Source organism: Cervus elaphus, chromosome 23 (assembly GCF_910594005.1).
Source record: "Cervus elaphus chromosome 23, mCerEla1.1, whole genome shotgun sequence".
NCBI classification, from domain to species: Eukaryota; Metazoa; Chordata; class Mammalia; order Artiodactyla; family Cervidae; genus Cervus; species Cervus elaphus.
Genome location: NC_057837.1, coordinates 50,591,185 through 50,603,266, shown reverse-complemented (window position 1 = coordinate 50,603,266; position 12,082 = coordinate 50,591,185). Strand labels below are relative to the sequence as shown.

Here is a 12,082-nt window from a genome sequence, read left to right as displayed (position 1 = left end):
CAGAAGCACTGCTCTCAGTTAAAAGGTACATAGAAAGGGCAGCTGGGTCCGTTTTGATATGGAAACCTGTTGGCAGCATCATGTTGGTGCAAAAAGACAGCAGCTCCAGGGCACAAAATATACAGTGACCCTGATTTACCTGGCATTTTGGGGCAGTCACATAACCCCTCTGGAATGAGGTTTCTTCATCTGTGAGGTGACTCACCTATGTTGGAGACTTTAATGTGAAAAGTAATATAAAAGAGTGAAAAGAATGTTATTTTATCTTGTTTACATAGAAAAAAGACATCATAATCCCTATGGCTGTCAATACCATTTTCAAAGAATTCAATTCCCCATCTTCCATGTTAATTTGCCGAGTGGCAAAGACCTATTACTTGGTGTCTCAATTACAATAATGCAGAGTGACAGTGGCCCAGGAATTTCAGCCTGGTATGTTTGGAAACTAAATGGGAGAGTTTTGTAGTTTGGCAAAATAGCATTACCCTAGAAAACACGAGAAGTGTGGTCAATGGGGATGTTTATACCATTGACAAAATAGTCATGGAATTGCAATGTCACGAACGATGGCCACAAGCAGAAGCCAGTAGGATGCTTCCAGGTGGTATGGTTCAATGTGACACATGTTTATCAGCCACAAAAGCCTTTAATTATTTTCAAACATCACAACCAAAGTGAGAAACAAATCATATTGTTCACATTAGCACAGATAAAATACAAAAACCCCAAAACATTACAGCACAAGAAAAATACACAGTTGTATACCGAAGACACAGCATAATGTAAGAATTCATGGGAGAGCAGAACGTGGGGACATCCAGAAAGTACAGTCCAAAGTCCCCTGGGGTGGAAGTGGGTCTGATGGATGCATGCAGCACACAGCTTTGGACAGGGTTCATCAGCAAAGCTTGCCCTGAGTTCACAGGAGTGAATCACTTTACTTGATACGGTATAGACCTTGATAACAGGGTCACTCAACAGTAACACCATGTTGAACAAAATGAACTGTGAATTAGAAACCATCCTCCTTCATAGATCACAGCAAATAGAAAACCTGTGATAGAGACTCAGTTCTTATGAACAAAACAGCTTCCAAGAAAACCACAGGCAGCTCAGAGTCTAACTCCCTGAAACTACAATCCAGCGGTTTCTTGAAACACATATCCTCCCACCCACGATTCCCTCTCTTATTTTAAAGACAGAAAAGGAATCATAGGAAAAATTACCTTTTTGAAATAGGGAAATGTATGCCATAAAATAGCAAGATAATACATAAAACATAATGTATAAATCAAAATACTTTGTACCCAGGTATGTTCTGATTCTCCAAAGCACTTTACTTCTCTTTCATTAGAGTCTTGCAAGCTGCCCTGTGTTGAATGCTTACAAACCCAACAACAACAAAAACAACATCAATAACACAAAAATAGAAGTGGGTTCCATTCCCATGCTATTTTGGTGGGGGTGGAGGGGTGGAGTCAAGAAGAGGGGCAAACAGCATAGTATTACTTCTCCCACAAAGAGGTTGCTGTTTTTAGGAAGTTGTTTTACTGTAAATAGAATAATAGATGAGAAACTCAGTCTCTTATGAGATGAGGGCAAAGCTATTTGAGCAGCTGGCAGCTAGGTGTTGGTAGCTGTAACAGGTTTGCTTGAGGGAGATTTCAGCCACCCTTACTGTTACTGCAAATCCTTCAGTCTGCTTGACCTGAAACATGAAGGAGTGAGTGGGAAGCATCACAGACCCTGGATGCCTGAAAATGAATTCAGACAGCACCCGAGCAGCCCCCACAGTCCTCCCCCACCAGTGACTATTTGAGAAATCAGAGTTTGTGACTTACCCATGGCTGAGCCAGTAAAGAATCCGCCTGCAATGCAGGAGACACAGGAGACATGGGTTCAATCCCTGGGTCAGGAAGACCCCTGGAGGAGGAAATGGCAACCCACTCCAGTATTCTTGCCTGGAAAATCCCATGGACAGAGAAGCCGGGTGGGCTATAGTCCACAGGGTCACAAAAGAGTCAGACATGACTGAAGCGACTTAACACAACCGCACAGCACGTGGGCATCCTTTCAGAGAGGCTGTTGTATCCATTTTTCCCTTTCAAAAGGCTCCCTGCAAGCTTAGAAACCAAAGACACATAGGATCATGGCTAATAACACATTTTTTATGTATTTTAAGTAGTTTTCTCCCTTCCTGCTAAACACCCGGGCTGGCTGGAGGGTCGAAGGTGATCAGACTGAGTACCCTTCCCATGGACCCCCGTCTTATCCCACATTCATGCTGTTGCAGCTACAGAGAATCTCCTTGAAGGTATTGCACAGCTCCAGGCTCCGGAAAGCATAGATCAGCAGGTTGGTGATGGAGGTGCACATGATGAAGATTAGGTGGGTGTTGAAGTGGGTGGTGTAGCAGACACAGTGGGGTTGGTGGGGCAGGTTATGATGGGGACAGGGTGGAGAAAGAAGGGGGCCCAGAAGAAGATGGAGACCCCCAGCAGGCTGGTGATGGTGACTGCCCCCTTCACACACAAGTGCTGCTGGCCAATGGGCCACCCCATCGGCAGGCAGCAGTGCAGTGATGTACTCGATATGAAGCAGGCCAAAGAGGAGCATGTGCACATAGAGGGTGCCCAAGAGCAGCAGTGTGGCAAGGAACATGCTGACCAGGCACACGATGACCATCTTGCTCTCAGAGTAGACGATGAACATCACACTGCAGACTCTGCAGCCCAGCCAGATGGCCGCAATCAAGACCAGCACCTTCCACATGGTCATGATGCTGTGGTAGCAAAGTATGTAGAAGATGGTGACGTACCTGTTGACTGCAATGGCCAGGAGGTTACAGATGGGAACCACCAGGGAGATGCAGATCATGGAGTCAAAGACGTTGTCCATGTGCTAACCCAGAGATCAAACTTGTGTCTCCTGCATCTCCTCCATTGGCAGGCAGATTCTTTACCACTGAACTACCTGTCGTTGTTGTTCAGTCACTAAGTCGTGTCCAAATCCTTGCAACCCCATGGACTGCAGCACGCCAGGCTTCCCTGTCCTTCACCATCTCCTGGGGCTTGTTGAAACTCATGTCCATTGAGTCTGTGATGACATCCATCCATCTCATCCTCTGTCACCCCCTTCTCCTCCTGCCCTCAATCTTTCTCAGTATCAGGGTCTCTTCCAGTGAGTTGGCTCCAGAGTACCACCTAGGAATTCCTATAAAGCAGGTAACAGATGCCTAAGAGGACCCCAAAGATGCCGTGTTTCCTCTTTGACTTGCTAATTTTCTAGATGCCTTGGTGGTAATATACTGACTCAACTTCTTGGATCAAATATTCCTCGGGTCTAGGATTTGCTGTAATTAAACCTTGAAGAAATTGAAGCTCTTCCCTTTGAGAAAAAGCTCATGAGATGAATGATTCACACTTTCCAATGAACCATGGCCTCCCTGTGATTTTTCTTGCTGCTTCTGCTAACTTTGCTATTCCCTCTTATGCACTGCTTCTTGTGTTTCCCAGTCTCCACTGATAGCTAAATTGTTCAAGAGCAGCAGGCAAGGCTCCTTGCAGCCCTGAGAGTCTTTCCAGCTGGGGAACTTCAAGAGGACTTGGCTGTTGAAGTAGCCAGTGAGTGACACCATGAACAAAACTCCTTATACCCAGGGGTTGGGGAGAGAATGGAATGTGAGAAGTCACCATTAAATTTTAAATAATCCTCAGAATGCAGGGACTAAAGTGATGAGCATGTTTTAATTCATCAAATACTTTCTTGACAATCATCTGAGTTCAAACAGACACACGATGGCAGAGACTGCTGGTTTGCCTTCCTCAGTATCTACTCTCCATCATGCCATAATAATAAAAAGATTACACATGGTGACCCAGAGCAAATATTCTGTTTTCAGTCCTCCTTGCAGCTAGGTGTGTCCTGTGGCTAAATTCTGGCCAGTAGGATGGCAATGGAAGCTTTGTTTGGTAGCTTCCAACGACACTTCCTGAGGAGAGCTGGTGAATGCCCTTGGTTTTTTACTTCCATCCTGCTTTCTGAAGATAACTGTGACGGCTGGAGCTCCAGCCAACATCTTGGACCATGAGTACTAGTGCTACAGTTCAGGGATAAGAATCTGGAAAGAAATTAGATTCCTAAGGACTTATTGGCACAGAGCCACCTTACCTGGCCACCTCTGGACTTCTACCTGAGAGCAAGAACAGTTTTATTTGTTCAAAGCCGTCATTAAACAGCCTCAATGTCACCTTGATACCAAGAGGAGAAACTGAAGCTATAGCTCTCGTCTTGATTTCTGTGCCTGAGAATGTGTTTTCACTCATGAAGTCTTCTGACTTTATGAACTGGTTTTCAGAGGCTTAGGAATGTTGTCCATTGAAAGTTCCTGTGAGATGGCAGAAAATGGGGAGGTTGTATGCTCCACAGTAGATACTCAAAAGATATGTTAATTCAGTGAATGATGTAGGATGATGAAGCTAAACATTTACGAGCTGGAAATCTGCTAAGCTCAGGCAGGGCCAGAATCCGAAAAGAAGCTCTTGTTCTTCTCAATTTACTCAACAATGACTTGAAGAAAAGAAGGATGAGTTGGCCGAATGTGCCATGACTTGCTTTGGTGTTCGTCAAGTTTTCCTTGAAATAAACATCCCCATACATATGCCTGCCTGCTTGAAGAATGTTTAATTTTTTCTCTTTTTAAATTTAATTATATTCATTGTAGAAAAACAATACAGAAAAGCTTAAGAAAGAAATAAAATAAGTGATAGTACTGCTACCTTCCTTATGATATTCTCATTTTAGTCTTGATTTTATGAAAAACAAGATATGTTTGTGACTAGAATTTACCCTCCCTCCTTGAGTTTTTCTCCTGCTTTCCCTACATTAAAGCATGTACAAGGCCCTGATCTTCCGTAACTGGGGAGGGGCCCTGTGCCGGGGCAGGGAGGCTGGCTAAGTTGCCTACAAGACCCTTCCTTTGTTGTCTTTATTTCCACATCAGTGCTCATTGATGGAAGAAAAGAGGGACTTCTTCAGACTAGTGATGATTAACCTGGGGTTCCCAGAATGACCCCAACCTGAGCTCTACCTGGGCTGTACCAGGCAGGTGTGGTAAGGCCTCTATTAGTCGCTCACTTGTTTTTGACTCTTTGTGACCCCATGGACTGTAGCCCACCAGGCTCCCCTGTCCATGAGATTCTCCAGGCAAGAATAAGAATATTAGAATGGGTTGCCATTCCCTTCTCCAGGGAATCTTCCCCACCCAGGGATCAAACCCGCATCTCCTGCATTACAGGCAGATTCTTTACCATCCGAGCCATGGGGAAGCCCTAAGGCCCGAAACATAATATGCACACAAATCACTTAAGGATCTGGTTGAAGTGCAGACTCTAATCCCGTGGTACCCAAGTGATGCTCATGCTGCTGGTTCAGACCACACCTGGAGTGGTGGGCCCTACAGGGTGTCAAGGTTGCTTTCGAGAATTTTGGCATAAGTGTCACCCAGACTTGTAACCTTTTCTGGTCAGAAAGACCAGAGCAGCTGACCTGGCAGAAAAACAAGGCCTTGGCAATGGGCATTTTGGGATAATGCTGTGCACACATGAGCAAAGACCACGGGGTTCTGGGTAAAAACCTTGACTAAACCCCAGATGGTAGGTGGAGGAAGGGCTGAGCCCAACCAAGGTCAAATTTCTTAAGATTTTTGCAGGACTAGACTTAGAAGTAAAATTAAGTTGATTTATGAAAAATAAGACCTTCGAGAACTGACCCTCATAAAAGATGTCCTTTTCATTATCAGGGACTGGAATAAAAAACTAGGATGACAAGAAACACCTGGAGTAACAGGCAAATTTAGCCTTGGAGTAAAGAAGAAGCACGGCAAAGGCTAATAGACTTCTGCCAAGAGAACACACTGGTCATAGCAAACACCCTCTTCCAACAACACAAGAGAAGACTCTACACATGGACATCACCAGATGGCCAACACCGAAATCAGACTGATTATATTCTTTGCAGCCAAAGATGGAGAAACTCTATACAGTCAGCAAAACAAGACTGGAAGCTGACTGTGGCTCAGGTCATGAATTCCTTATTGCCAAATTCAGACTTAAGTTGAAGAAAGTAGGGAAAACCACTAGGCCAATCAGGTATGACCTAAATCAAATCCCTTACGGTTATATAGTGGAAGTGAGAAATAGATTTATGAGACTAGATCTGATAGAGTGTCTGAAGAACTATGGACGGAGGTTCATAACATTGTACAGGAGGACAGGGATCAAGACCATCACCAAGAAAAAGAAATGCAATAAAGCAAAATGGCTGTCTGAGGAGCCCTTACAAACAGCTGTGAAAAGAAGAGAAGCCAAAATCAAAGGGGAAAAGGAAAGATATACCCATTTGAATGCAGAGGTCCAAAGAATAGCAAGGAGAGATAAGAAAGCCTTCCTCGGTGATCAGTGCCAAGAAAGAGAGGAAAGCAATAGAATGGGAAAAACTATAGGGATCTCTTCAAGAAAATTAGAGATACCAAGGGAATATTTCATGCAAAGATGGGTACAATAAAAGACAGAAATGGTATGGACCTAACAGAAGCAGAAGATACTAAGAAGAGGTGGCAAGAAAACATGGAAGAACTATACAAAAAAGATCTTCACGATGCAGATAATCACAATGATATGATCACTCACCTAGAGCCAGACATCCTGGAATGTGAAGTCAAGTGGGCCTTAAGAAGCATCACTACAAACAAAGCTAGTGGAGGTGATGGAATTCCAGTTGAGCTATTTCAAATGCTAAAAGATGATGCTGTGAAAGTGCTGCACTCAATATGCCATCAAATTTGGAAAACTCAGCAGTGGCCACAGGACTGGAAAAAGTCAGTTTTCATTGGAATCCCAAAGAAAGCAATGCCAAAGAATGCTCAAACGACTGCACAATTTCACTCATCTCACATGCTAGTAAAGTAATGCTCAAAATTCTCCAAGCCAGGCTTCAACAGTACGTGAACCATGAACTTCCAGATGTTCAAGCTGGATTTAGAAAAAGCAGAGGAACCAGAGATCAAATGGCCAACATGCACTGGATCATCAAAAAAGCAGGAGTCTTCCAGAGAAACATCTATTTCTGCTTTATTGACTATGCCAAAGCCTTTGACTGTGTGGATCACAACAAACTGTGGACAATTCTTAAAGAGATGGGAATACCAGACCACCTGACCTGCCTCCTGAGAAATCTATATGCAGATCAGTTAGCAACAGTCAGAACTGAACATGGAACAATGGACTGGTTCCAAATAGAGAAAGGAGTATGTCAAGGCTGTATACTGTCACCCGCTTATTTAATTTATATGCAGAGTACATCATGAGAAATGCTGGGCTAGATGCACAAGCTGGAATCAAGACAGCTGGGAGAATTATCAATAATCTCAGATATGCAGATGACACCACCCTTACGGCAGAAAGCAGAGAAAAACTAAGGAGCCTCTTGATGAAAGTGAAAGAGGAGAGTGAAAAAGTTGGTTCAAAACTCAACATTTGGAAAACTAAGATCATGGCATCCTGTCCCAACAGTTCATGGCAAATAGATGGGAAAACAGTGGAAACAGTGACAGACTTAATTTTGGGGGGCTCCAAAATCACTGCAGATGGTGACTGCAGCCATGAAATTAAAAGACGCTTACTCCTTGGAAGGAAAGTTATGACCCACCTAGACAGCATATTAAAAAGCAGAGACATTATTTTGCCAACAAAGGTCCGTCTAGTCAAAGCTATGATTTTTCCAGTAATCATGTATGGATATGAGTGAGTGAAGTGAAGTTGCTCAGTCGTGTCCGACTCTTTGCAACCCAATGGAGTGTAGCCTACCAGGCTCCTCCATCCGTGGGATTCTCCAGGCACGAATACTGGAGTGGGTTGCCATTTCCTTCTCCAGGAGATCTTCCCAACCCAGGGATTGAACCCGGGTCTCCCGCACTGCAGGAAGACGCTTTACCATCTGAGCCACCAGGGAAGCTCCAATGGATGTGAGAGTTGGACCATAAAGAAGGCTGAGCGCCGACGTATTGAAGCTTTTGAACTGTGGTGTTGGAGAAGACTCTTGAGAGTCCCTTGGACTGCAAGGAGATCCAACCAGTCCATCCTAAAGGAAATCAATCCTGAATATTCATTGGAAGGACTGATGCTGAAGCTGAAACTCCAATACTTTGGCCACGTGATGGGAAGAACTGACTCATTGGAAAAGACCCCAATACTGGGAATGATTGAAGCTGGGAGGAGAAAGGGATGACAGAGGATGAGCTGGTTGATGGCATCACTGACTCAGTGGACATGAGTTTGAGTAAACTGTGGGTGTTGGTGACGGACAGGAGGCCTAGCGTGCTGCAGTCCATGGGGTCACAAAAAGTTGGACATGACTGATTGACTGAACTGAATTGATGAAAAATAAAAAGTGTTCACTTTTTTACAAACATGAATTTGGGGACTGAAACATTTCATACTCTATCATGATGTACATTAAATAAGTTCACAGCATGCTGCATAAACATTTTAAAAATCTTGTTTTGCTTCTGATTATGATATAATGAGGGCTTCCCTGGTGGCTCAGTGGTAAAGAATCTGCCTGCAATGCAGGAGTCTCAGGTTAGATCCCTGAGTTGGGAAGATCCCCTGGAGGAGGGCATGGCAACCCACTCCGGTACCCTTGCCTAGAGAATTCCATGGATAGAGGAGCTTGGCAGGCTACAGTCCATGGGGTCACACAGAGTCAGACACTACTGAAGCAACTAAGCAGCAGCAGCATGATATAATGAACCTTTTCCCAACTCTGAAATAACACACCTTTAACAATTCCATTCTAGGACAGTGAGGACCGGTCCATTGTGTTCGGCACTGTGTCTTCAATACTCAGCACAGTGCCTGGCATGGGGTGGAGGCTCATGAATTATTTGTTCATTCACTCAAGTGCAGACATGCCCTGATGGATGATCTCTCTGCGGTGTGGCCACTTAGATTGTTTTCAGGTTTATAAATCATGTTCTGGTAGGCATTCTTGGTGGAAACTTTTGTCCACACACTGGACTGGTTCCTTAGATATCAGCACAAGTCAGTGAATTCACTGGTCAGTGAATATGCAGAACTGAAGGTGAATTTAGTTCATCTTTCAGTTTCTCATAAAACCCTTGCTTATCACTCTGCAAAAACCCACATAATACAGACATAAAATTAATTTAGTATGATGTAGATTCTTCTTAAAATTTACTCCAAGGGTTAATCCACTGAAAGACTTGAATTACAGAGCTTAAGTTCCTATAAGTTTAGCCCAGTTTAAAAAACTTAGCTATCAATGAAGAGAAAGGTGGGATTTTTTCCCCCTCTATGACGTGGCGCCATCTAGTGGTTCTGTTAGAGAATGCAAGAACAAAAACGGGGTGATTAAAACGAATGGAGCTCCTTTAACTTTCCTTCCCTTCTCCAATGGACCACCAAGCGGAGAAACGGCTCCAGAAGGAATGAAAGGCAAGCAGAAACAATGCCCAGCTGTGCATGTGTCTGGTGGTGAAAGTCTGATGCTGTAAAAAACAACAATGCATAGGAACCTGGAACATTAGGTTCATGAATCAAGGTAAATTGAAAGTGATCAAACAGGAGATGGCAGGAGTGAACATCAACATTTGAGGAATCAGTGAACTAAAATGGATAGGAATGGGTAAGTTTAATTCAGATGACCATTACATCTACTACTGTGGGCAAGAATCCTTTAGAAGAAATGGAGTAGCCCTCATAGTCAACAAAAAGAGTCAAAAATGCAGTACTTGGGTGCAATCTCAAAAATGACAAAATGATCTCGGCTTGTTTCCAAGGCAAACCATTCAGTACCACAGTAATCGAAGTGTATGCGCCAATCACTAATGCCAAAGAAGCTGAAGTTGAACATGAAGACCTACAAGACATTCTAGAACTAACACCAAAAAAAAGAGAAAAATGTCCTTTTCATCATAGGGGACTGGCATGCAAAAGTAGGAAGTCAAGAGATACCTGGAGTGACAGGCAAGTTTGGCTTTGAAATACAAAATGAAGCAGGACAAAGGCTAACAGTTTTGCTAAGAGAATGCACAATCATACCAAACACCCTCTTCCAACACAATAGATAACTCTAGACATGGATATCATCAGATGCTCAATACTAAAATCAGATTGATTATATTCTTTGCAGCCAAAGATGGAGAAGCTCTATACAGTCAACAAAAACAAGACCTGGGACTGACTGTGGTTCAGATCATGAACTCTTTATTGCCAAATTCAGGCTTAAATAAAGAAAGTAGGGAAAACCACTAGGCCATTCAGGTATGACCTAAGTCAAATCCCTCATGATTATACAGTGGAAGTGACAAATAGACTCAAGGGATTAGATCTGATAAACAGAGTGCTTGAAGAATTATGGACGGAGGTTTGTAACATTGTATAGGAGGCAATGATCAAAACCATCCCTAAGAAAAAAAATGCAAAAAGGCAAAAATGATTGTCTGAGGAGCCCTTACAAATAGCTGAGAAAAGAGAAGCAAAAGGCAAAGGAGAAAAGGAAAGATATACCCATCTGAATGCAGAGTTCCAAAGAATAGCAAGGAGAGATAAGAAAGCCTTCCTCAGTGATCAGTGCAAAGAAATAGAGGAAACCAATAGAAATAGAGGAAAGACTAGAGATATCATCAAGAAAATTAGAGATACCAAGGGAACATTTCATGCAAAGTTGAGCACAATAAAGGACAGAAATGGTATGAAACTAATAGAAGCAGAAGATATTAAGAAGAGGTGGTTAGAATACACAGAAGAACTACACAAAAAAAGATCTTAATGACCCGGGTAACTACCACAGTATGATCATTTACCAAGAGCCAGACATTCTGGGGTGTGAAGTCAAATTCAACACTATGAACAAAGCAAGTGGAGGTGATGGAATTCCAGTTGAGTTCATTCAAGTCCTAAAAGATGGTGCTGTTAAAGTGCTACACTCAATATGTTGACAAAATTGGAACCCCCAGCACTGGCCACAGGACTGCAAAAGGTCAATGCCAAAGAATGTTCAAACTACCACACAATTGCCTTTATCTCACACGCTATCAAAGCAGTCCTCAAAATTCTCCAAGCCAGGCTTCAACAGTACATAAACCATGAACTTCCAGATGTTCAAGCTGGATTTAGAAAAGGCAGAGGAACCAGAGAGCAAATTGCCATCTTTGGATCATCAAAAAAGCAACAGAGTTCCAGAAAAACATCTACTTCTGCTTCACTGACTATGCCAAAGCCTTTGACTGTGTGGATCACAACAAACTGTGGAAAATTCTTAAAGAGATGGGACTGCCAGGCCACGTTACCTGCCTCATAAGAAACCTGTATGCAGGTCAAGAAGCAACGGTCAGAACTGGACATGGAACAACAGACTGGTTCCAAACTGGGAAAGCAGTACGTCAAGGGTGTATATTGTCACCCTGCTTATTTAACTTACATGCAGAGTGTATCATGGGAAATGCCAGGCTGGATGAAGCACAAGCTGGAATCAAGATTGTGGAGAGAAATATCAATAACCCCAGATATGCAGATGAGTCACTGTCGTTCATGGAGAGATGTTAACTAGTGTCTCATTTCTTCTACTTTTAAATTTTCTAGTATTACTGATTTTGATTCACTCAATTTCTATTACATACTCTGTATTCCATAAGAACTTTGCCAATAAGTTTTTCAACACACAGATATATTATTAAGAAAATCTATATCTAACTGATTTTACACTTAATTATGCCTTACAATACTCTGTGTTCTGGAGACCATGGTTTTAAAAACACTTTTAATGAATGTTACTACTTTAATTAACATTACAAACCTAGACAGCATTAAAAAGAAAAGACATCACTTTGTCAACAAAGGTCCGTACAGCCAAAGCCATGTTTTTTTCAGTAGTGACTTACGGACGTGAGAGTTGGACCATAAAGAAGGCTGAGCGCAGAACTGATGCTTTCAAAGTGTGGTGCTGGAAAAGACACCTCAGAGACCCTTGGACAGCAAAGAGATCAAACCAGTCAATCCTA

General features: G+C 42.8%; 1 pseudogene; it reads right to left on the bottom strand.

The window, feature by feature from the left end:
* Positions 1-637: 637 nt before the first annotated feature.
* Positions 638-2,997, bottom strand: LOC122682224 (annotated as a pseudogene).
* Between the last annotated feature and the right edge of the window lie 9,085 nt (positions 2,998-12,082).